The sequence below is a fragment of the Phodopus roborovskii genome, unplaced genomic scaffold, assembly GCF_943737965.1.
Source record: "Phodopus roborovskii unplaced genomic scaffold, PHOROB, whole genome shotgun sequence".
Taxonomy (NCBI): Eukaryota; Metazoa; Chordata; class Mammalia; order Rodentia; family Cricetidae; genus Phodopus; species Phodopus roborovskii.
In genome coordinates, this window is record NW_026126003.1 from 166234 (window position 1) to 192262 (window position 26029).

At 41.5% G+C, this 26029-nt stretch overlaps 1 protein-coding gene across 15 annotated transcripts in view; it reads left to right on the forward strand.

The window, feature by feature from the left end:
* Window positions 1–26029, forward strand: part of LOC127218261 (F-box-like/WD repeat-containing protein TBL1X) — a 153866-nt gene that overhangs the window by 73748 nt on the left and 54089 nt on the right. For 9 of the 15 annotated variants that reach the window (XM_051179280.1, XM_051179281.1, XM_051179284.1 and 6 more), the window contains exon 3: window positions 12438–12516. The exons of the other annotated variants lie outside the window; for them this stretch is intronic. The gene's annotated coding sequence lies outside the window, so the exon portion shown is untranslated. The remainder of the gene's footprint in view (window positions 1–12437; window positions 12517–26029) is intronic. 15 annotated transcript variants of the gene reach the window in all.

A 26029-nucleotide genomic window follows, 5' to 3' on the forward strand; every position in this document is an offset into this window, starting at 1 on the left:
TCAAATGCTATTCCATCATCTCATTCATGCACCACACAGTCATTTTTGAAACCTTCTCTTCCTGTGGTTATGGACACCACTCTCCGGGCACTATGCATGCTTGGCCAGCACTGTACCTACAAACTGTGTTCTCCAAGCCTCTATATTTTTCTTATAAATAAAACACGGGGTCTCTCTGTGTTTCTTAGCCTGATTTCCAACTCTGGAGAGCAGGTCTTTACCACCATAGCTGCTCAAAACATTTTACTTTGAAACCATAGTAGACTTTCAGGGAATTAAAACATAATACTGTGATTTCCTGTCCTTAACCTTTTCTAGTAGTCATATTGTCCTATTGCCCTACAGGACAATCTGTCAGTATATATACCTTTGACTGTGCGTGAAGGAGGGAGGGAGGTGCTGTCACATGTGCTGGAGTGCACAACTAGAGGCCAGCTTCCTAGATGTCTGGTGAAGAGATTACATGTACAGAGTGAGACGTACAGTACTTCAAGAAGGAATGACGTGCCCTTAGATCCCCTCGTGTGTATGCTCTCGGTGTAACTGAACATTGGAAAAATAATTACTGTACTATGTTAGTTCATTCAGTGTGAACTAAAATCCTATCCCCAAATCCATACTCTTTCTCTTTCATTACAATGTATACAGGCATCTAAAAAATAACAAAATAAGCTGAAATAATAATAAACTGGAGTAGTACAAAACAGACTAGGAAAAGAAAAAGAGTCAAAGCAAAAGTACAAGAAACATCTTAACACATACACACACACACACACACACACACAGAGAGAGAGAGAGAGAGAGAGAGAGAGAGAGAGAGAGAGAGAGAGAGAGGCAGAGGCTTATAATCCCATGAAAACACAACACAGAGGAAGACTTATAAGGAGAAAAGAGATAATGCCCAGTCAAAGTATTCTAATATTAGCAAGCACCCTCCAAAAATACTATTGAGTTTGTTTTGTATTGGCCAACTACTGCTGGGCATTGGGTTTGCCCTTTAGTGTGGTTTGTAGACATGGTGATATGAAGTTGGACAAAACTTATGTTCTTTTACAAGTAGTTAACAATTTGAGATAGCGTCTAGGTTAGGGATTGGGAGTTTGTGTACACTTTACTCAGCTCTAAGGACGCCATCTGATGCAGACCCTTGTATGCCTGGTGCATGCTCAATCTCTGAGTTTGTATGTCTGTCAGTCCTGTTGAGTGTTTGGAAGACTGTTTCTTTGGTGTCTTCATCCTCATTGGTTCTTACAGTCTTTTTTGCCTCCTCTTCCATACTATTCCCTGACCCCTAAAGGGAGTCATTTGAGGTGAAGGCTCTAGGTAGGTACCAGCTTGACTTTTCTATGTATGATAAGTTATGTTAAGTGTTGTCTTCAGCAATAGGTCTTTTTGATCAGTTGTGGAGAGCAACCAATAACCTTGGTAATTGCCTGCACTGTTTAGAAGTGTCCATGGAGCCCCGTTGGCCAACAATTTGATTAGGTATTACTCATTCCTGGCACTGAAGGTTTCATTTGCTGCCGAGAAATGTCTGTCTAGTTGGGGCTTTCTCTCCCTCATTATTTGGATTTCTATAATTTTAAGATGCTTCTGCTGTAATAGGTTTCCATATGACCCGCAAATGGCCCTTAGTTTCAGCCTGTCCTGGAACTAGCTCTGTAGATCAGGATGGTCTTGAACTCACAGAGATCCTAGTGCCTCTGTCTCCCGAGTGCTTGGACTAAAGGTGTGAACCATCAATGCCTTATTTTTTTAATTGTGTTGTTTTAATGATATACAGTTTTTAAGTTCTTTGTATATTTTTTATATTATTCTTCTGTTGGGTGTGTAGCTGGTAAAAACCTTTTGGGTTCTGTAGGCTGTCACTTTGTCCAAATAGCAGTGTCCTTTTCTGTAAAGCTTCTCAGTTTCATGTTGACTTTAGGTGCTATTGGTGTTCAAAATTTTTTTTTCCTGTGTGTGCCCATTTTTCTATCTTTTAAGAATGCCTACTTATATGTGTTGCCCATTTTAAATCAGGTAATTTGTGCAAAGACTTACTTCAAAGATAGATCTGTTATGACTGCACATGGTGACAGGAATTTGAGGTGGTACATGCACTCTCATGGAAAATTCTATACTGCTTTTCTCAAAGGCTTCTTTCATAATTCACTTTCAAGGTTCTTTGCTACTGTTTTGGGACAAGTTCTGTCTTTCTATACCCTTCAGATTCCAAAGGAAAGAACACCAGAAGAATAAAAGCAGCAGAAATGTCTCTAATAGATCTTTCTGTTATTATGCTGCAAGCATGATCTCATCTGCTGCTCTCTTTTGCTAAGATGTTTGCCAAGACCCTCTGTTCAGGACTGAGTAGCAGTCCCCTGCCTGTCTTCCTTCTCTCTGACCCTAACCAGACTTTCTTCTTTCTACCCCATGTAAGGTTACTTTCATGCAGAGCTGTAAACTTTGTCTCTGTGTGGATAAGTTGGCTCCTGCAGTCAGGGTGATGGGTTTTCATCTTCATGTGAAAAGTGTCCGTGATTAGTCTGGAAATGTGGTATCTACTTTTTAGGTCACATCTGATTGGAACCACAGCTCGATGCCTGCATCTGACTGAATTCCGGACTGTTATCAGTATTTGTAATTCCTGTGGGATTATGTTTACTGGCCAAGGGTGTCACTTTATGTTTATGGCATAATTGAAACAGCTAGGGTGTCTCCTGCTCTTCATTCACTATTCCTTTGCTGAGCATAGGATGCCTCTTCTCCTGGGCTGGGGAGATGGTGCAGCTAGGAAAGTGCTTGCTTGATCCCTACCATCCCTGTTTGAAAAGCTGTATGAGTCAAAGTGGAGCCTGTAATACCAACGCTGGGGTGGGGGAACCAGGATGCCTAGGCCTCTTTGGCTAGCCAGTCTATCCAGTGGTGAGGTCCAGGTTCTATGAGAGATCCTGTGTTGAAAAAAAGTAGAGTGCGGGTGAGGAAGACACCCAACATCTGTGGCCTCCACGGGCATGTTTGTGTGCGTGCGCGCACACACACGTACACACGTGCGCACACACAAATATATACACAAAATACCTGCTTTGTAGATACAGGCAAGGAATTGTAGCATACTAGTTTGTGGTAACCCAGGTTTCATATGACTGGTTGAAGATGGACAATACATTGAAATAATGAAAGTACGCTGCAGGGGTTGGGGAGATGTCTCAGGATAAAGCACTTGTGTTGGGGACTAGAGTTTGGATATTTATAATCCTCATATACAATAGCTAATGTATGACAGTTTACTGTAATCCCCAGGGTTTGGGAGATGGGATTCTCAGGGCAAGCTAGCTTGCTGGAATAGTCAAACTGTCAAGCTTCAGTTTCTGTGAGAGACTTTGTATTAGGAAATAAAGTGGAGAGTGATCCAGGAAGACAACTGACACCAATACATTGTACATGTGTGTGCGCACACATACACATGGAAGCACGCATGCATATCACACATACACTTTTAAAAAGTGAAATGATCTGTAATAGATTGTGGAGATAATGCATTTTATGTTATCTCTGAATGCTCTGCTGGCATTTTAAAGCACACTTCTGCCATCTGTTATAGTTACTAAATATTGTGAACTAACTAAAATACAGCTTTGTTGTCCCTTTCCTCCCTTAGATAACTAAAGAGAAGTCTTCATTTGTAATATATCCTCCCAAACAGATTTTCTATGTTATCTGCTGGGAGTCATAGAGATTTATTTTATATCATTGATTAGCTTTAATTATGGCTAAGAATTTATTTAATTTATATTTTTTGAAAACATCATTGGCTGCTTTCATGGCTTTGTTTAAGAACCTCTGAATTAAAGGCAGCATATTTGGCAGCAGTGGAGGGCTTCTTTACATCCACTTTAAAGACATTTTCTCCTCTGTATGAACAACACTTCATTTACAGTATATGTGTATATCTGTGTCCAAAATAGCAGGCTTTAGTTGCACATGTCACTTTTTGACTGGATCTTTCTGTAGGTTTATTTATGTCGATATTTGTTACTTTGCACTTTGTGGATATTTGTCTTTGTCAGTGAGTTGGGGGGGAGTGTATTAATTTTGTGTGACATTCAGATAAGCAGGGAACAGATGGATTTATGGCTTTGTACTTGGGGCTGGTTGGTGAATTATAAATAAGGAAGTTTTGGGAAGGCTGGGGATACAGTTCAATGAGTAAGGTGCTTGGTGTATGGACATGAGAACCTGAATTCCAACTTCAGAACCCACATTAACAAACAAAAACAAAACCCCCCAAAATTCAGGATTGTATTACAAGCTTGTCCCAACATTAGAGTAGTAGAGATCAGTGGACCTGTGGTTTGCTGGACAGCCCACCTGACCTACTTGGGTGATCTCTCCTGTCTTAATACACAAGGTAGATAGCCATCCTTAGGCCCGACACCTGAGGTTATCCTTTCACACATACATTTCCTTCCCCATATATAAAACTCTTAGCTGTCTCTGGTGAGCCTTGGACTGACCTAATTGGCCACAGACTCTATCACCACATGCAGTGTATTCCTTGCCTGGTATGTCTTCTTCTTTTTGGTACTGTGGAGTTGAGTTGGTTTCTTTCTTTCTTTCTTTTTTTTTGTTTTGTTTTGCTTTTGTTTTGTTTTAGTAAAGAGAGAGTGGTGAGATGCCTTCATCTTGTGTAAGAATCATAAATCTGTGTGTGAGCAGTCCCAGGTATTTTGTATCCTAAAGATGATCCTGGAATCCCCATACCAAAAGCAGTTTTAGTCCCCTTCTCCTGTAGCTTCCAGGTTAGGGCCCAGGACAGAAAAGGGATTGTGTTCCTCCTAGCACATTTTATTAAATGAATTCCATATCATTACAACTACCTGGAAAGCATAGCATTGCAGGCAACAGGTAGTGGAGTGTATTGCACTATGGAATTATTTCCAGCATGACAGCCCAATTCATGTATTTAGGAGGGCCAAAAACTCATCCAGCTAGGAAGGTTTCGTATAATTAATGGATTTATGGACAGAGGAACTTTTCTTAAAAGGGTTAAGCATGTTGTGTGTGGCATTTGTGTGACTCCCAGGAACAAACAGGAAGAAAAGGGACTCTTCTGGATAGAGCATGTAGAGACAACCTTGGAAAATTTTTATCTTCCACCTCTTGCCTCATGAATCCTGGAAAAAAAAACTGAACACCATCTTCTTCTACTAACACTACTAACCTTCATTACAATAAAGTGTCCCAGGCATCATTGTACCAAACTCTACTGGCCAGCTAGCTAGTCTGGCCAAATTGGTGAGCTCCAGGTTTAGTGACATATTCTGTCAAGAAGACAAGGTAGAGGATGGTAGAGATTCTTTATGACCCCCTCCCAAAAGCAGAACATTATAGAGGAAGCACATAAAGATTTTGAGATAATTACAGCTTTAAACATCTTGAAATCCCCCCCCCCCTTCTTCCTGAGGAGTAGCATATGGGAGCTGTGTTCATCTCTGGAAGGTAACCCTTGGGTTTATGGGTGCTTATCCAGTTAGAATGCAGTAAAATGACCTAGGTGACAATTAATTATATAAGAATATGGTCTGTATCACTGATAAATCACTGTCCATGTGCCTCGGGTTTTGGTTCAGAGCTTTTTAAGTACTAGCCACTCCAGGAGAGCAAGCTGGGATGACATCCATTAGAGAAGACTGAGTTGCACGATGAGATGAAGAAATTTATTTCTGCAGGCCCAGACAGTGTCCCTGAAAAGTGGAGGGAGGGGGGAGGCTCCAACCATTTTCTTTTCTCCTAAAGCTATCATTTTAGACCCAGCTCAGTATGTACCATGTTCCTTTTTTAAATTAATTACATATAAATTATATAAAGTTAAAGTAGCAAATACATACCTTCTATTTTGGCTTCCTGCTTTTTTTTTTTTTTTTTTTTTTTTAAACTGTGTCTCTTAAAATTCACAAGCTCGCTGGGCATTGGTGGTGTATGCCTTTAATATCAGCACTTGGGAGGCAGAGGCAGAGGGATCTCTGAGTTCAAGGCCAGCTGGTCTACAGAGCTAGTCCCAGGACAGGCTCCAAAGCTACAGAGAAACTCTCTCTTGAAAAATCAAAAAAAAAAATTTTTTTTTTTCATAAGCTTGCCCAATACTTAAGTGGTCAGTTTTTGAAACATCTATTTATTATTGTATTAGTATGTGATTGTTAGTGTATATATACTATGACCTCCATGTAGAGGTTAGAGAACAACTTTTGGAGTTGGTTTTCTCCCTCCACTGTGGGCTCTAGGGTTCTAGGTCATCAGGCTTGAGTAGCAAAGATACCAAATGATAGACATGATGGCTAGGAAGCAGAGTGGGTGAAGAGGGGCCAAGGTCTTTTTATCAGTGACCTAAGTTCCTCCTGTTTACATCTGTGTTTTAAAGCTTCCACTACCTCCTGGTAGTACCACCCCAGGGAGCAAGACTTTATTAACACATGGACATTTGGAGAATGTTCCAGTGCTATTGGCATGCAGTGCACACAGAAGGTGGGGATATACCTCTTACATTTCCTCTTGGAGAAACTGCTTCATGCTGAGCAGGCTGGGCACGATACCTAAGATAAGATATGGATAAGCAGCCAATTCCTGTTTAATAAGCAAGGAGTCAAGAGATTCTGAATGAGGTCAGAACTCTGGCAGCGTGCATATTTAGGCTGGTAATGCTAAGGCTCAGACAGGAAGCCAGGCATCTTGATGGCCTTGTGGCTTCCCAGGCTCTCTCTTTTGCTGTTCTGATTTTATGCAAAGTGAAAACTACAGATTTGATGTTGTATACTTGACTATTTTAAGGAATGTGTGGGTGGGGGTTAGTTGGTAGGATGCTTGCCTAGCACTTAGTCCTCAGTCCCTCATAAAGCTGGGTGTGGTGATGTATATTAGAATCCTAACATGTATTCCCATCACTTGGGAGGTGGAGGCAAGAAGTTATATGAACACTTGCCCCCAAACAAAGCAAAGAAGCCTGGGGACATGGATAAAACACTTGCACAAATATAAGAACTAGTATTTGATTCCACATAGCCACAATGAACCTAAATACTGGATGTGCATTAAAAACTGCCCACCTGTGTGTTTAGCTCTCAGAAGAAAAAAATGGAATCCTCAAAGCAAACTGTCTAGCTAAACTAGCCTATATTTTCGAGTTCTGGGCTCAACTGAGAGACACTGTTCCAAGGAATAAGGAGTGCCATTCAGAGAGGCACCCAGTGTCAACCTCTGGCCTCCAAATTCATCAGCATACATGTGCAAATGCACCCCTGACAGGTGGGCATGCATACACATGTGCATGTATACCGCACATATATAAGGGTTTTCAAAACTACCGATAAGTGTTAGAGGCAAGGCTAGAACAATCCCCTAAGCCCTACCTCTACAATTTGTTTTTTAATTTAGAAAGCCCCAGCCTGGTGTTACCTTGGCCAAGTAAAAAGGGATGGCTAGACACACCTGTGTGCTCTTGTCAGTTTCTTTAACAAACTTGACTTAGAGAGCAACAGGAAAGTCAATATGGTATACCAGTCTGGGCAATCTCTGACTAAACAATTAATTGGGTCATGACAAAGAGACTTTGACTTGTTAAATTCTAAAAGAGAAGTTTTGAAGTTCCTATTGGTAATCCCCATCCCCTGCTGTTCATGCACCCTGGAGGAGGCTTTGGCCTCTGGAGAGACACAAGTTGTAGATGTGGTTATTAATAATGCATGCAGGCCTAGGTGTTGGGATTGACATTCCCAATTGAGCCAAGCTGGCACGAACAGAGTGAACAGATCCAGAGAGCTAAAACAGTGCTTTGTTAATGCCATGTAGAACTAGGCACTGTAATAAAACAAGTGACTCCCTGTGCACTAGTACAACTAGAACTTCTGTGACAGAAGACAGGGTTGGCCTTGGCAAGGAGAATGCTGCTGGCATTGTCAGACTGATTCTTCGGTTTCTTTGAGATATTGCACATTATTGTAGTGTTTCTCCTCCTGATGAAGGCAGGACACCTTGCCAAACAGACAACTCTGATAATAATTATACTAGAAGAAACCACAGTGCTTAGAAATGAAGCCCATTAGTGTACTGTTTGGCAAAAACTGTAATGTAGCATATGACAAATATGTCAGCCAGGTAGTAAGATGGTTATGTGAGAATTTAAATTGGAATCATTCAGAAAATAAGCTTTCTGGAAAAACCACAACTTCCCAGGAGATGTGAACATTATTGAATGTGCAATTCCTTGAAGCAAACACCAGTGGTGGTGTGTGTTCCTTACAGGTGTAGATACTTTCTTCCAAAATCAAGAATTTGACTTTTTTTTGAGATGGGGTGTCTCTGTATAACAGTCTTAGCTGTCCTGGAATTCAATCTGTAGACCACACTGGCCTTGAACTCACAGCCACCTACCTATGCCCTCCTGAGTGCTGGGATTAAAGATGTGTGCCACCACCTGGCAAATTTGACTTTTTTAAAATAATACAAAGTTGTCGGGGGGGGGGGGAGTTGACTGGTTAGAAAGCCCCAGCATTTAATCAAATGTTTTTCTCTGAATGTTCTTGTATCAGGAAAGAGTCTGCTTGTTGGTAGCACAGATTGTTTCTGCATGCAAGAAAAGGACTATAAAACCTGATCTAGTTTCTCCTTAAGAGTCCTAAGGAGGAAACGATCAGGAAGCAATGGCTGACATGTAGGTGACTTTATCCTTTACAAGGCACAAGGGCAACATCAGTGTTGGGGGAGTCCCAGGTTTGCACACTCTGTATCAGGAATCTTTGTGTGTCAGTGCTCAGGAAACTCTTTGTTTCACTGGGCATGTTGTGCAGCAGCTAAAAGCTAAGTGCATGGCATGAGTTATTTGCTGTTTAATAGGTAGTAGTTTCTCCAGCACAATAGCCTGCTCATTTGAGCATGTCATAGGCATAGAAGTATCTCTTTCATATTGGATTTGGAGTGTTCTCAATCACCTTGATGGAGAAAAGGAATAGGAAGGTAACACTTGAAGGAGATACACCATTAGAAAATGCTTTAAGAAGGTTCATGAGCCATATGTTCCTGTTTCTTTTCCTATATGTATACATGGGTGTGCATATTCATGTGTGTGCAGGTACACATGTGCATGTGCATTTTTGAGGCCAGAGGATAAACTTGCTAAGAAATGACAGGGTCTCATTGGCTTGGTGCTTTCCAAGGGGACACATTGAATGGGACTTAGGTCCTCATGCTTACAAGGCAAGAGCTAGAATCTCCTCACCCATGTTTGTAGTTTTGATGTATGCTAAGAACCTTTAGGGTCTGTCTAGGGTCCAGAAAGCTGGCTTACTAGGTAAAGGCACCTATTGCTAAACCTGAAGGAAGACCTGAATTCTGGGACCCACATGGTGGAAGGAGAGAACCTAGTCCTGAAAATTGTTCTTTCATTCACACATGCATACTCCCTCCTCCCCTACAAAATAAATGAGGAAAATTTAATTAAAAACGATAAAAGCCCTCCTTAGGGTCTTGGAAGATGGGTAATTATGCAAGGCTAATGTACAAGCATGCAAACTGAATTTTGATTCTAATATCCATGTAAAAAGCTAAGCATGGTTGTGCATGGCTGTACCCTGGTGCTGTGGTAGTTAGAGACAGGAGGATTTGGGGTCTTGCTGGCTGCTATCCTAGCTCTAGGTTCACTGAGAGATTCTGTCTCAAGGGAGTAAAGGAGAGAATAAGTCACCTGGAATCTTTCTGTGGTTTTTCTGTACACATAGCTCTACACTTGGTATTCACCACATTCACATCCTCCTTCTGGACTCTTTCTCTAGTCTTTATGTGCACTTAGCTCCACATGTGTGCCCACACCACACTTACATCTTTCTGCTCTCCCTAACCCTACTGCTAAAAACAAATATATGCTATATATGTGTATTGCCTATACGTGGGTATGTGCCTGTGTATGCTGCTGCCAGTGGAATCCAAAAGATGGCATTGGGTTGCAGGTGGTTGTGAGCCACCTCATGTGGGTTCTGGGAACTGAATGTTGCAGTAGTGTGCTATTAACCACTGGGCCCTCTTTTGAGTCCTTTACCCTATCTGCTTTAAGTCCCTGTGAGTGTTTGTCTTGTTATAGCTGTTTGAGAAATGAAGACTCATGAATAGTCACAACACCCAGGTGTCTAGAGATTGCCCATAACCGAGCCAGATCTTAAAAAAAAAAAAAAAAAAAAAACAAACAACTTTTTCATATGCTGTATTTATTTATAAGTAATTTCGTTTTACCTTCTCCAAAGTTCATCTTAGTGAATCCAATTTCCTTGTCTATCTGTACATTCTCTTCTTATGGTCCGTATGTGGATGATTTATTGTGTTTCTTGAATTAAAAAGGGAACAGAAGCCTGGGCTTGGTGCCATATGTCTTAGTTCCAGCTCTTGAGGAGGCGGAGGCAGAGGAACAGTAATTCAAAGCCAGCCTCAGAGGGAGGCTAGTCAGGGTTATTGGAGACACTGTCTTAAAAATGGGTGAGTGACAAGTCATGGAATCCTGCCGAGATTGTATGAGCCAGAGGTGATGGAGGACACCAGGAGAACATGGTCCTCTGAATCAACTAAACAAGGTGCATATGAACTCATAGAGACTGAAGCTGCAAGCAAAGGTCTACATGGGTCTACACCAGCTCCTCTGCATATAAGCTTTCAGCTTAGTATTTTTATGGGAACCCTGGCTATGAGAGTGGGTGGGTCTTTGATTCTTTTGTCAACCTCCTGTTTGGTTGTCATATTCAACTCCAATATGATGTTTGTTTTGTTATGCTTTGTTGTTATCTCTCAGAAGCCTGTTCTTTTCTAATAAGAGGCAGAAAGGAAGTAGATCCAGAGGGGATCTACTGGCAGGAGTAGAGGGAGGGGAAAATGTAATCAGGATCCATTGTGTAAGAAAGAATCCATTTTCTTTTGTTTATTTATTTATTTTATATAACCAAGTCCATTTAAATGAAAACAAACATTTATAGGAAATATTTGGGAATTTGGGCGTTGTTCTTTCCTGCTGGTAAGGGGAGCTGTCATGGGGGAGAAAGAATCCATTTTCAATAAAAGAAAAAAAAAAAAAAGAAGTAGCTTGTCAGATGTTATAGAATAAATACTAGGTTTGGGGAAAAACTTTGTTCTTTAAGTTACACAAATTATGGCCCTTTCAACTAAGTTTTTTTTTTTTATTAAAAAACGAGTGAGTGAATGAATGGATAGATAAATAAAAATAAATGGGAAGTCAGTTTTCACTTGGTTTCAGATAGGGCAGAATACTAGGACTTTGGCCTATAGGCCTATGAGGCTTCTTAGGAGTATGACGCTCATGAAGGACATTGTGTCCTTCAATGGAATCTTGGCAAGCCCTACAAATACTTATGATTGTCACATCTTTGAGGTGCTAAGGCTGTCTCTGGGTGCCTCTAAATAAACCTCCTGTGTATAAGGCAGACTTCAAGAAAAGTGGGTGCTGTGCCAAATGCCAGGAGTAAGCATTAATGCCCTACAGTATTCTGTACTGGCTCCCATGTTTCAGAAAGGTTTATCTTTTGGAATTTCACCTTGGGGAGAGCCAAGACCCTGGCCTGGCCTGGCCTGCTGAGTGTGGAGGGGACAATAGACATTGCCAATTTGTGAAGCCCTGGCCAAGAACTAGGTGAGGTACCTGCTTTGGAAGCAGAAAGGGATATAAACCAATAGATATCAAGAAATTATGTTAATTGAGCTATACAGTCCATCCACTTAACACAGCATATATTTAAAAAGTGTACAGCCAGGCAGTGGTAGTGCATGTATGCCTTTAATCCCAGTACGCTGGAGGCAGAGGCAGGTGGATCTCTGTGAGTCTGAGACCATCCTGGTGTACAAGAGCTTGTTCCAGGACAGCTTCCAAAGCCACACAGAACACCCCCTCCCCCATGCAAAAAAAAGGGCGCAGTTATGCTTAAATGAGGTTATAGCAGAGTTCCCCCAATCAGTGGCAGCCACTCTCTACCCCATTGTCCCACCCCTGTCAACCTCTCCACTTCTGTACCTATGTTTTTCTACTTTAAGGACTATACATAACCAGAGTCCTGCAGTTTTGTTTCTTTAGGTCAGACTTCTTTCACTGATGTGTTGTTTGAGTTCATCCATGTTGCAGTCTGTGTTTAAACCTCATTTCCCTTTATTACACACTGCTCTTCTGTCATGTGTATAGGCCACATTTTGCCTGTTAATGTTTGCCTGACATTTTGATATGCTTTTTGACTAATGGGAGGGGAGGAGAAAAACGGAGGGGGGAGATATATGTTGTTAAGGGAATCATGGGGAGAAAAGTGATAGATAAGCTCATGGCCTGACATTTACCTGTTGGGGTGGTGGATCCAGAACCGACTCCCCTAATCAGAACTGATAGTGATTTTGACCTCAGGAATCTGTTTTGTTCACAGGAATCTTACTTTATCTTCTGTGAGGGCCCCTGCCCCAGAGCCAACTACAATTTAAGGAAGATAGGGGACTACTGACAAGGTGAATGGTTGCTTTAAATCATTTTTACTCTTCCTTCATCTAGATGTAAAGTATTAAATCAATGACAAGTACTGCCCTATTATGTTTTCTCTTCCCTCTTCTCTTTTCCTTCTGGTCACCCCAACCTCCTCCTGTTTCCTGTTGAGAATAGGCTTTCCTCCTCTCCCTTCCCTGTTCTTTTATTCTTCCCCTACTTTTCTTGTTGTTGTTGATGGAACCTAACACTTGTCACTTGCTAGCCACACACCTAGACCCCTATTTTATTTTTCTGTCTTGAATTATTTGTAAACTGGTTTATCCCTTCACAAACTGACAGTTGACATTTATCTTCTCCTGTGGTGCTTGTTGGCTTTAGGAAGCATTCCATGGATACCACAGCCACAGGTGTGTGAGATCTTTATGTGAAGTGACGTGATATGTTCATATACCCCATGCTCATCCGCCTGTATGATTTAATTCTACTCTAGAAGTCTTAACAATTCCTAATACTGTCTGTGTTGAAAAGTGCTCCGCAGAGTTGTTAATGGTAGTGTTTATGGAAGTATTTGAGAGTGTACATGTCTACCAGAGACATTTTTTCCCCCAGTGATCTTATATCAGGATGCAGGACCCCACGGATAGAGAGGTAAGAAAGTCATTTTAGTTGTTTTTTACTTAAGCCTTTTCAGGAATTCTAACTTGAAACTTGTTGAAGATTGAAAAATTCTATTTCATCCTTGCAATCTGCCATCTCCCAATAAGGGGGCCCAGAGTTGGAAAACTTTCTAAAAGTTACACTCAAATAAAGGTATTGGAGGCCTGAGTCTCAGGCTTTTTGAGCCACATCAAAGAAAACTGTAGCTGATCCTGTCCCTAAAGACAGTCTTCCTTCTCCTTTGTGTTCCCACACTGTTCTTTCCTTTTGTAGAAAAGATGATTTTGACCTTGTCTGGCACAGCAAGCACTGCTAGCAACATGGGGACTGGGCATCTGATCTTCCTAAGGAAGATAGGACCACAGTTAGCAGAGCCATCTCAGAGGCTGTAAGATGGCCTCTGCCAGATCAATCTTGGGATTCCTAATCCCGTGTGACTGATGACCAAGGCTGTGTCAAACATGTACATGTATCAGGTCTCCCAAAGCTACCATACGAAGTATGGAAGAGTCTAGAAACTCAAATAGGAAATACTTTTCCCTTGTAAATCTGGTTAAATCAATGTGATATGTGTGTATTTGGAGACAGGACACTGAATAGGAGATAAATGATCATGTTCCACATGTGAATACATCTTTGCCCAGATGCTAGTCTTGTTTAGGTTTCTAAGTATGGTGCTTTCACATGGGAAACAGTGGTTTCCAGAGAGCCTGCTCAAAGACCAGAGATGAAAAGGAAGCTTGACTTGGCCCTTAGCAGCTGTTAATGATTACCACACCCCATGCAAACCAGCATAGGTTTAAATCTAACTCATGTTTCTCTTTTTAAGTGGACCAATGTCCTGAATTGGCTTGTTAGGAGCTATACCATTGAGAAATAGCAGATTGTCCATTCTGGTACTCAGAACTGACATTTTGGCAACAATATTGAACAAATATGAATGGGTAGAATAAAGCTGAGTTTCATACTGTGATTCATTTAAAATAGTGCACCATGAATTAGGGTTAAAGAAGGCATTATGGTTGTGGGTTCTTATGTTCTACCTCATTTGAGACAGGGTCTCTTTTGCTGTTCACTGTGCTGCAAGTCGATAAGACTCAGAAAATATTGAGTTAAAGATGGTTTGTCTATACCTCCTTCCTTCCAGTTACTCTAGCCTGCTAGGCAAAATCAAGAGTTATAATTAACACCTAGGTCAGCCGTCCTAATTCCTTACAAAATGAGGGGTCAACTCGATTGGCCTAAGGGATGTTTTGCTCCCTGGAGGACTTTTGTTGATGGTCATGATTCAGGGAATCATGATTCAGGCCGAGTGTTGTAAAAATGTCCTGCAATGCACTGGACAGTTCTTCATGTAAAATAATACCCCCCCAACAATTTCATAAGCACCGTGCTTCCTTTCATATGGCAAAAATCTTTCCAGACATTACATAATGCTCCCTCAGGGAAGGGGAGGATAATTACCTCCAGTTTGAAACCACCTCTCTGAACTCCAAGCCTGTAAATTCAGCTGTTAGTTCCCTTCTCCTGAGTTCAGGTAAGTTAAACTACATTGCCAGTTTCCTTGGTTTTTGTAGGAACAGAAACCAAATTCCAGAGCTTTCTGCTTATTCTCTTTAGATGTCATGCTCTACCACTATGGCAAAATAACCTAACACAGACAAACTCTTTACAAAGGAGAATTGGGGGTAGGGATATGGTTTAGTCAGTAAAGTACCTGCTGCTTAAGGTTGCAGACTCAAGTTTGAACCCCAACACCTATGTAAAAGCCAGGCACTTGTTGGTCCAAATGTAGGCTGGAGTACCCCTGGGGCTTGCTGGCCAGTGTAGTCAAATTGGCAGTCTCCATATTCAGTTAGCCTCAAATAGTAAGGCAGAGAGTGAGGAAGACACTAATTGACAGCCTATGGTCTCTATATGCCCAAGCATACATGCACGTGCACACCACAATGGGAGCAGCATGGAGATTTATTTGGGCTCATGGTTTCACAGATGTTAGTTTGTGGTTATCTTTTAAATTGTTCTGAATTGAGGTAGGTAGAACATTGGTGGTGGAAGGGTATGGAGGAGCAGAGCTGCTCACCACATGGTTGCCAGAAGAGAATGTGATGCTAAGTCTTCAGGGCAATATCCTTTAGTGGCTGTCTCCTAGTGACTTCCTTCCTCTAGTAAAATCATACCTCCTAAAATTTGCACCATCTCCTAACAATACCATCTATCAACAGATTACCTCATTGTAGAGGGGTTAGCTCTCATGATCTAGCTATTTTGCCAAGCCGACCTATGCACACGATTACATACCTATCTGATCCATGACAGCCACCCACAGAGTCAGTTCTTAATGCAGTTTGTTGATCTCTGGAGATGCTCCAGTTAAGATCCAGGGTAGCCTTTCTGAGTAATGTTCCATTCTGGGTGTGAATTTAAAGTTCATTTGATGGCTGTAAGATATGTGAGCAAGGATAAGTTCAGAAATAAGATAGGTTGTATGGTTTTTTGGGTGTAACCATGTGTTGTGTGGCAAATTCCTCAGATAAAAACCTTCCATCTTGGTGGGAAGCTCCTCAAGATACAGAATATTCTCAGGGGAAGTAAGCATTTCATCCTGCTGGGAAACTCTTTAAGCCTATAAACAACTCACAGGCATTAGGAACTTCCTGAAACTGATCAGGTTAGGTAGGTCTCTTCCTCCTCAAGCCTATATAAGCAGTAAGGCCTGCTGAAAGCCACTTTCAGACAAGCTGAGCTGCCTAGAAGAAGCGCAGACTGGCTGAGTTACCTGTCTGTAGCTTGTATGTGCTGTGTACTCCAGGTTTACAGCTTTCTGGGCTGTCACCTATACTGGGGTGGGCTTTTAATGGTGCAGCTGTGTTTAGTCATTTCTGTTCCTGTAAGGAGGCTTTCACCCATATTATTATTTTTTTTAAGATTTATTTATTTATTATGTATATAGTGCTCTGGGAGATGGTTGTGAGCCACCATGTGGTTGCTGGGAATTGAACTCAGGACCTGTGGAAGAGCAGCCAGTGCTCTTAACCTCTGAGCCGTCTCTACAGGCCCCCATCACTCATATTCTTAAAAGTAACCCCAGTAAAACTTACTGGTTTACCAGTATGGAACTTGGTCGTATCCATTTGGTCTGTGGTTTCCCTATCTGGATTTCATTGACGCTGTTCATGTTTCCCCAGGGCTAGTGGCAGACAACACCACAAAAACAGGCTGGATAATGTTCAAGGTAGCTCAGATTGTCTTGTGACCATACAAAACAAAATGTATATTAAAGAATGTGCCTCAGTAGTAGAGTAACTGTGTTTCATGTAAAAGACCTTGGCTGGGTTTCAGGTAAAGATTGACTGGGAGGAGTGGGGTGGGGGGGGTCATTTGTTTAGCTTTGTTGTATTTGAGATAGGCCATCTTCAGTCTGGTTCTGTGTCTAGGGCCAATCTGCTAATTCTTTATAATGGTAACAGGGTCTGGAGTATCTAGTTAGGAGTGATTGGGCTGAAATAATATATTTTTGATATTGGTTCTCAAATGTGTATGAAGGATAAAACATAATGAGTGGAATGAGGAGGGAAGAGAACTGAGACCCAAGTGGGTAGAACACTTGGGGTTACATGTTAGAAATAAGAGTTAACAGTGGTAGCAAAGAAGATGGGTGTGATGGTGCAATTTGTAGTTCCAACACACAAGGTGGGAGCAAGATGAAATAGAAATCTAGGTTAACCCTGGCTATATAGTAAAACAGATTTTAAGTATATTCACATACTGTTTCTTTTTGTTTATTTGTTTGTTTGTTTTAATGTGGGAAACAGGGTTGGGGAGTTACACGAATGAAGACCTTAGTTCTCTCCTCAGAACCAGGTAAATAAAGCTTGGTACACTACCAGCCCTGAAGAGGCAAAGACGGGCAGATCCCCGAAGATCATTGACCATCCAACTACCTTAGCCTACCTGGAAAGTGTCAGGTTGGTTAAAGACTGTCTCAGACACAAAAGTGAATGACCGAGAAAGGGCACACATAGTTGTTTTCTGGTCTCTGCATGCACATGGTTGGACAGGGAAGTGTGCGCGCACGCACACACACACACACACACACACACACACACACACACACACACTGAGCTATGTAGAAAAGATTTTATGAGCAGTTGTGGGGCTTTGGAATACTTGTTACTTAAGAATAGGATGCATTTGTCTGCTGTATTTTATTCATTTCTTTCTGTGTGGCTGGGGGGTGAAGCCTAGTTGTCCATGTGTTTTAGGCAAGAAAACCATTAGGTACTTTACCCCCTCCCCCCTTTGTATTAGAGTGTGAGGTTATTGATGTTGTGTTTAAAAGGCTGGAATTATGGCCTTGTGAATCTCCTGTTGCCCTCCCCTGTGAAATTCTGCAAGTAGTTTTCTTCCCAAAGATATTAATGTAGAACAGTCTTGAATGCCATTTTGAAAGCCTTTAACACCCATCACCACCAGGGCACACATAACCAATTTCCCACAAGGCAAAATGTATTCTAAATACTGAATGATACAGACATGGATAGAATGGCTTCTCAAAGAAAATAGAATCTCTCAAATGTATGAAAAGGTTGACATCCATCCAGCAGTCTTCAAGCCATGGGTGGTCTTCAGGAGTGCTTCTCTCGCTTTTGGAATATCTAGTCATTGGTAGTGGAGTTTCTGATAGCTTCCTGAAATGCAAGTCCTGTCTTTAATTATTCAAGACAGGTATTCTTCAACTTACGACGGGGCTCAGATTCAACAAACCCTTTGTAAATTGAGATAGTATAAAGGTATATGTTTAGTTCAGCTAGCCTACCGAACATAGAAGGTTGTCTTAGTGTATTTGGACTGTTATCATAAAATACCAGACTGGGTAGCTTACACAGGAGATTATTTCTTTGCGGATGGGAAGTTCATCATTACAGCATAGCAGATTGGTATCTGGTGATGGTTGCTTCCTGGTTCATTGATAGCTCCTTCTTACTGTATCTTCACAAGCAAGGGTTCAAAGCACTTTCTGGGATCTCTTTTAAAGTGCACTAACCCCTACCCATAAGGCTCCACACTTGTGACCTCAGCACTTCCCAAAGCCCAGTCCTTTTAAGAGTGTATCGCCTTGGGGGTGGGGATTTAAGATAGGAATTTGGCCAGGTTTGGAGAGATTGTGATCATGAAACATGTCTTCATAGATTGGAATGAGTGCCATAGAGAATAGCATTTTCGCTTTACAACAGAAACATGGACACCTCTCATCTTAGATCACATCAGTAAGCACGTTTGTGACCCAGCTGGTCTCTTTAGAACAAAGTCATTGCTAAGTATTGTGTCACTGTAGCCAACCCAGGCCAAGTACTGTAGGTGCCTTGCTGGATCCAGGAGGGAAAATGATGAATGAAATTTCTTTTCTTTATAGTCTGAATGGGAGGAATCAGCCTAAGCACCAACACATCTTTCAATATAACCCTACTCAGTAGGGTTATCCAGAAGGACTGAGGGAGGGTCTGAAGGAAGGCAGCAGCTTTGTAGTGAAGCCTTCAAGAAAACTTAGAATCTTTCTTACCCAGGGGTAAAGAATTAGGACAGAACAAGACAGTCCAGGGCATGCACTGCATTCTGCATGTGTGTATCAAAGCACTGTTGTATGGAGAATGGCACATGAAACCTAGGTCTCTGAATGAACAAATAAATCCATACAGGCAGAATTCAGTGGATAAAAAAGAAGGGGAATGGCAGCAAGTCTGCCACTACCATTGTCCTTCACAATAATCTGCCCTCATAGTATGAGCACGTCAATCTCCAAAGAGGGGTTCTTGTGGCCATGTGGGTAGTACCCCATAACAGTCTTCAGAAGGTGCACTGGCCTGAGAGCTGGAATCTTCTCAGGAGGCTATATCCCTTGGGTTCCAGTTGGCCTTGTTTGTGTGTGTGAGAGTACATAGGTGTACACACATGCGCACGCGTGCACGCACACACACACACACCCGTAATCACATCATTCTCTTTCCCCTTTCCTCCTTCAATTTCCACAGTCCTCGCTTTTCTGTCTTTCAAACTCATGCTTGGTCTTATTTTCTTTAGCTGTTGTTACACATACATACATACATATATACATCTGTGTACATACATACTTACGTGTGTATAAACACATACAAATATAGATATTTATTCCTAAATACATAAATATGACCATCTCAGTCTGTATAATATCACTTACATGTGTGGTTTCAGGTCAGACCATTTGATACTGGTGTTCTCTTTCCTGGAAGACTGTCTATCTCACTCTAAGTTTTCCACAATTACCTATGGTTTTTTGTCTGGGATTGAGGCTTGTGGACATTTCTCCTTCTACTATAAAAGGTCTGTTGATGTTGTCTCTGTTCAGGTTATGCTTAGGCAGCAATGTTAGCAAAACTTCATGGCTTTAACTTCTGATATTTCTAGGTGACACAATCTCACAGCACAACTTCCTGATCCTCTGGTTCTCGCAATCTTTCAGCACCCCCTTCACAATGTTGCCTGAGCCTTAGGTATGGGAGTTGTATTGTACAGCTATCATTTTGGATTGAGCTCCATAACTCTGTATTCTGATTGGTTATGTTTTTTTGTGCTGGTCTCTACATACATATATTTTAATGGAAGTAAATTGAAGATGTATACTTTATTTTTCCACTTAGTATATACTGAGTATTGTGGTAGAGCTTACAAAAATTTCTCCATCTTTTCCCTATGTACAAGCTTATTGCACTTCAGTTCTCAGGAGATGTATGTTGTGTTAGATTTCCTTCATTGAAATAAATAATACGAAATAAATCAGTTTATAAAGAGGACAGACTTATTTCAGAGTTCTTAGTTGCTTGACACAGTCACTTTGGACAAAGCCTTATTGGATGGAACAAAATGGAGCAAAACCATGTACCTAATAGAAGCCAGAGGAAAGTCAGGAAGAGATTGAGGTCCCATTATACCCTCGGGGCATGCCTCTAATGGTCTTACTTCCCCTCCGTCCCACCTCCTAAAGTTTTTTTTTTTTTTTTTTTTTTTTTTTTTTTAAAGCACCCCTTACTTAACACCACAGTCTGAAGGCCAGCTTTTGACACATGGTATTTGGGAAACATGGAGGTAAAAACTATAATGTATATATTTAGCACACATGATATAATGGGTTTAATACCTTTTGAAAATCCCAGGAAAGCTTTAGTTGTCGAGCGCTATCGCCTTGCCTGCAAGAACGGCGCTCAACAACAGGATTCTTCTGCAGCTATGTTTATTGCACGGCTCATTACAGCAAGTTGAGGGAAGACCCCGAGGAGGAAAAAGGGCTCTGCTTATATATGCTCAGAGTAGTCGTGTCTGTTACTGACAGGTGCAGCCTGCAACGCTCGTAACGGTCACCCCATGACGTGGATCACGCATCTGCGCCTTGCTGGCTTATGGACAGGAAACCGGTGCCATCTTTGGGAATGGCACCGGTGTTTCTCTACATTTAGTCACCCTAAAGTATTATGCATTTTCATATAAATGTTTCTTGTTGAATTATCCAGAAGCAGTAGGGCCCAGAAATTCTTATCCACAAACCGAGGCCCAGTCTTGATTCAGTACTGAATGTCTGTCTTGGTCCGTCTGTCTTTGGTGTGCTTAGATCTGTTTTTGTGGATGAGAAGCCCCAGTGAGAGCTCCCTGATGATGCACCGGGCAATTCTCTTAGTTAATAAGAATTTGTTCACCTTTTATACATCCCAAAAGGTGGGCATGAAAACAGGTTCCTACCTTTTGCTCATACCTTCTACTTTAGAAGGCATTTCAGCTTTTTAATAGTACTTTATTTTGGTACTTCTCGGCTTCAGGTCCAGAACTTTGCACATGCTAGGCAAGCACTTTGCCACCGAGCTACATCCCCAAGTCCTCAGAATTTTGTCTATGCCTGTGTGTGTGTGTGTGTGTGTGTGTGTGTATGTGTGTGTATATGTATGTATGTGAATATGGAGATGATATTGGTGTGAATGTCTTCTTCTATTACTCTCCACGTCTTTCATTGAGACAGGTTCTCTCACGTGAATCCAGAGCTCCTCAGTTTGGCTAGTCTAGCCACTGATGTTGCCCTGGGGACTTCACATCTCTGTCTCCCTGAGTGCTAGGAACTGCAGGTAAGCTTCCATGCCTCCTGGCGTTTATATGGATCTAAACTGAAGTCTTTGGGACTGTGTGGCAATCAGCTGTCACTCATCAGTTTCTTTTTGTTGACCTGAAACCTACTTTAAGAACAATTTTAAGTTTTAAAGAACAGTACTGATAACAAACTGAATACAAAGATATATATATAGCTGTGGATACCAGGACACTGAAAATGAATACTAGGACTGTGTATATTAGGATCTGTGAAAACAAGATGCTTATTTATGTGCATTGAAACACTAAAATACCGAGTTCATAATTTGGTATCGAGTTCCCACCAGCACATGGATAGTGGCTCTATAGCTGTGTTCACGATCTTCCTAAGGCTGCTACCCTTTAATACAGTTTCTCATGTTGTGGTGAGCCCCCTACACCATCATATTATTTTCATTGCTACTTCATAACTAATTTTGTTATTAGGAATCGTGGTATAAATATCTGATATGCAGGATACCTAATATGTGACCTCTGAGAAAGGGTCCTTTGACCATCAGAGAGGTCATGACGCACAGGTTAAGAATCACTACTTTAGTTCACAAGAGATCATGGATGAGCTTGTGCAACAGCACAAGTCCAAGTCTAAGATCAAGCCCCCCAGAGGGTCTATTTACTACCTGCAGATTGACTGTGCGAGTGGACTCGAAGTATATTGTTTCTGTGGTTGTTTTAAATCCCCGGTGTTGCTGTCATATTGTAGCCCAGACTGGAATAATTTAGAACATAATTTGTCTCCCCTTTCTGGAGGCCACAGGTTAAACATAAAGGTATCATTGGGTCCATAGGGGAAAATAAACTTCTTTCTGAGTGCCTGCCTTTCTGTGACCATCTTAAGAGGATACCATACACACTAGATTGAAGGCTTCACCTTCTTCAGACTAACGTCATCTAGATCACTACCCTTGAATGCTTCCTGACCCTCCTATTAACTCCCTCAATGCTGGAATTTTTACAGTCATATGCTAGTGTGCTCAGCATAATTCAGTTCCATTTACTAGGCTTTATGAATATGAGTGTTTTGCCTGTGTGTGTGAACGTGCGCGCACATGTGCTCCCCTAGTACCTGTGGTGGTCAAAAGAGGTGGAACTGGAGTTAGAGATGATTGTAAGCTGCCATATGGGTGCTTTGAACTGAAGCTGGGTCTGGAAGAACAAATACTCTTAACCATCTTTTTAAAAGTTGAGGTCAGTTCATGGGAGTCTGCAGATTAGAACATGTCATTTTGGGGCACCCAGTCCAGCTCATAACAGTTGTCACACACCACTCCTTCTAACCCCATCTTTCTCGTGGGTTTCTATGCTGCCCACAAAACACTTACAGACCAGCCAAAGGAATCCAGGCAGGTCATATTCTGTGTTTGTATTGAGCATGCACACATAGCAAATTTTTTTCACCTAAGTGCAATGCCTCCTAAAAGGCTGTTTCTACACCCAAGAGTAGGAGCCAAGCAGCAAGGTGCAAAGCCAAACACAGAAACTGGAATTGAAGTTTGTGGCCTTAACCACTCCACCAGTGTTGTGGGTGGCCAGTATTCTGGATGGTATCTTACTGAGTGAAGGGCATGTTTTGAGTCAGCAAGGTGTGAGTTCATCTGTGTTGTTGTTATCACTCTCTGGGCCATGGTTTATGCACTAGGTGGATTTTGGTCCAGGTAGCTTAACAGGAGGAATGCAGTGAGCTCTGGTATAGGCATGGGTTTAGTACCCACTCACCTCTAGCCCACATCAGTACTTGGGGTCACATCCAGACTTTTGTCAGGCCTTCAGCTACTTGTGGGGGTGGGATACTCTCTGAGGCTGGTGACTTTGAACAAAACTGTGATCCTTTTCTAGTGATGGGTATAGAGGGAAAGTAGAAGCACATTTGCTGACTCCAAAGGCCCTTCCATGGAGTCTTGGGTGCTTAGCTCAACATCTTTCAGTACTCTTAGCTCTTTTCATGGAAGTATGTTATACAAACAGATGGCCTGCTGAGAAATGCTCTATGTTTGGAAATCTTGGGACAAAGCAGGGGAGGCCTTGACCACTAGTTTCATTTTAGTGGTGTTGGCTTCAAATGTAAACAAGTTACCTTGGTGATGTATCACCAGCCATCAAGCTCAACCCTTCCATAGACTGGCAAGCCTTTGAGTGTCAGATTTCAGTAGCAGTGTTATGGGTGGGGGATGCACCTTGCATCTTGCATTCTTGCTTTATAAGGGGGAGTACAAGGCAGTGGGTGTGTGCAGTCATTGATTCTGTGATGTTAGAGACCATGACCAAACAGCTTAGAAGTGTGGTTTGGAGGGATGTCCCAATTCTGCTTTATGATACAGCATGAGTCTTGAATCTTTAAACCCACAAAGGCAGGTTTTCTTTTCCAGGAGTCTTTTTTTTTTTTTTTTTTTTTTTTTTTTTTTGGAATGTAGGGCAGGTGAATAGCTTCTTTTGCCTGCTTGCCCTCATTCTTGCTGGCAAGTCTGTCTGTCTTGTTGCTGCAGCATGTTTACCAATTTAGAACCAATTTCTTTGTCTTTCCAGTATAGATTGGAAACTAGCAACTCTGTAGGAATCATCTATGTCTTCAGCACCAGATTGGAACTCCTGAGACATCCAGTCCTATGGACTGAACAACTACTAGTTGATTCTCAGTGTGAGACATTGTTGGATTATGCAGACCTTTCCCTGTCTACATCTTGAGATACGAGCAGCAGAAGGAGACTGCCACAGTGACACACTTCCTCCAACAAGGCCACATCTGCTAATAGTGCCACTTCCTATGGGCCAAGCATTCAAACACATAGTCTGTTGTGGCCACTTCTATTCAAACTACCACATACACATGGGCTGGTAGTTCTATATGATATACTTGTACTGGAGGGTGAGCTACCCCATGAATCACAAATGGTAGTACTTAACAGTGGCTTCTTAAGAGCTTACCTGGAGGGCTGATATACAGAGGTGCATAAGCAAAACTGGTAGTTGTAACAAAAAGAGCACATAGATGCTCCCTTTAACTACTTTAAATTACTAGCTACATGTCAGACTTTTCAGAGCTTGTCCATTATTCCACAAATGTTCTTTTCTAGTTTGAGGTTCACATCTGGGAAACCTTGTGTCCTGGATCCCCCCCCCCTCGCCCCAGTCCTTTTATTCTGTTTGTCTGTGGCAGTTTTTCAGACTTACCTTGTGTGTGTTGACCTTGAGAGTTTACAGAAGGCCTGTTTATATGTTTTCTTCAGTTGGAATTGGTCTGATGTTATTCAGGTGATTAGAGTGGGATAATGTATTTGGGGGGTACCCTGGAGATGAAACCCACTTTTTTCTCCTATCAAAGGGGTATATAGTCAACATAACATGCTGTTGATGTTCACTTTTGCCTTCTTCCTGAAGTTGTGGGAGCTAAATGTGTACATCCTGAATTTAATCCTTTCGCCTTTCTATACAGTGTTCATTCAGAGCACACACTGGGTTTAATGTAATAAATTTCACTTTCTGGAGGTATTTAGCTTATGTTTTACATGAAAATATATCTGTTCACTAATCTCTCTATGGAAAGTATTGGGCTTTCTTTGAAAATGTTATCAGGGCGGGGGGTGTGTCTCTGTATTTTAGCTTGAACATCTGCTATGGTTAAGTCCATAGGAAAACATTCAAATGGGTTTCACTAAAAAAAAAAATTGCATGTGTTCTGGTAGCTTATGAATTTATGTAATATTTCATTACTTTACATAGATGCTCCAATAAAGTAATTCCACTTGGCAGGAGCAAGTTTGGAGGCAGTCCACAGTTGGGTGTTTCTATTTAGTTCTATTGAACCAATTCTCGTGGAATTCTAGAGATGTTGTAAAGGACTAGCAGTCTGATGCTGTGGGTAGTTGGCAGACTCTCTGCAAAAGAATACCTCCATTAATTCAGCAAGAAGTTTAAGCATATCTTTCGCCACTGAGTATTTTTAGAAGCAACAAATATCAACCATAAATATTTAACGCTGTGTTTATAGACTTTAGCATCACAAAAGTACAAAAAAGGTGACTGTGAGGAAGCTAGTTGCAGAGATGGGAGAGAAACTATTCTAGAACCTTCCATGCACAAAGAAATTATCTCCAACATCTATAGGAAAGGAGGCAAATAGTTCATTTTTTACTCTTTGAGTACTAGGATCTTTAAGAGGTTTTGCTAGCGATAAATGTAAATGAATGAGTGAACGAATGAGTTTACAAATCAGTCAGTCCTCGGTCAGCAATTTGGAAAATAAAATTAAACATGCAAAGACATGGATACACATATCCATAGAAATTCCCCCAACCTTCTTCTGCATGTTTATGGGTATGCAGCTGACTTGTCTAGCTTTGAAATGTGTATCTTACTTTTTTTTATTGCTGTGAAGAGACACCATAATAAAGATTTAATTTGGGTACTCAAGGTTCTAAAGGGTCAGGGTCCACAGTCATCACTATCATAGTAGGGAGCATGATGGCAGGCAGGCAAAACACTGAAACAGTAGCTAAGGGTTCATATCTGATTCACAAGTTGGAGTCCAAGAAAGAACTAACTAGGAATTATAAGTTGCATTTTGGAATTTCAGAAGTCCACCCCTAGTGACACACTTGCAATTAGGGCACACCTCCTTAGCTTTCCCATTTATTTCTGCCAACTGTGAACCAGCATTCAAATGTATGAGCCTATGGGGGTGGGGTATTCTCATTTATACAACCACAGTATCTT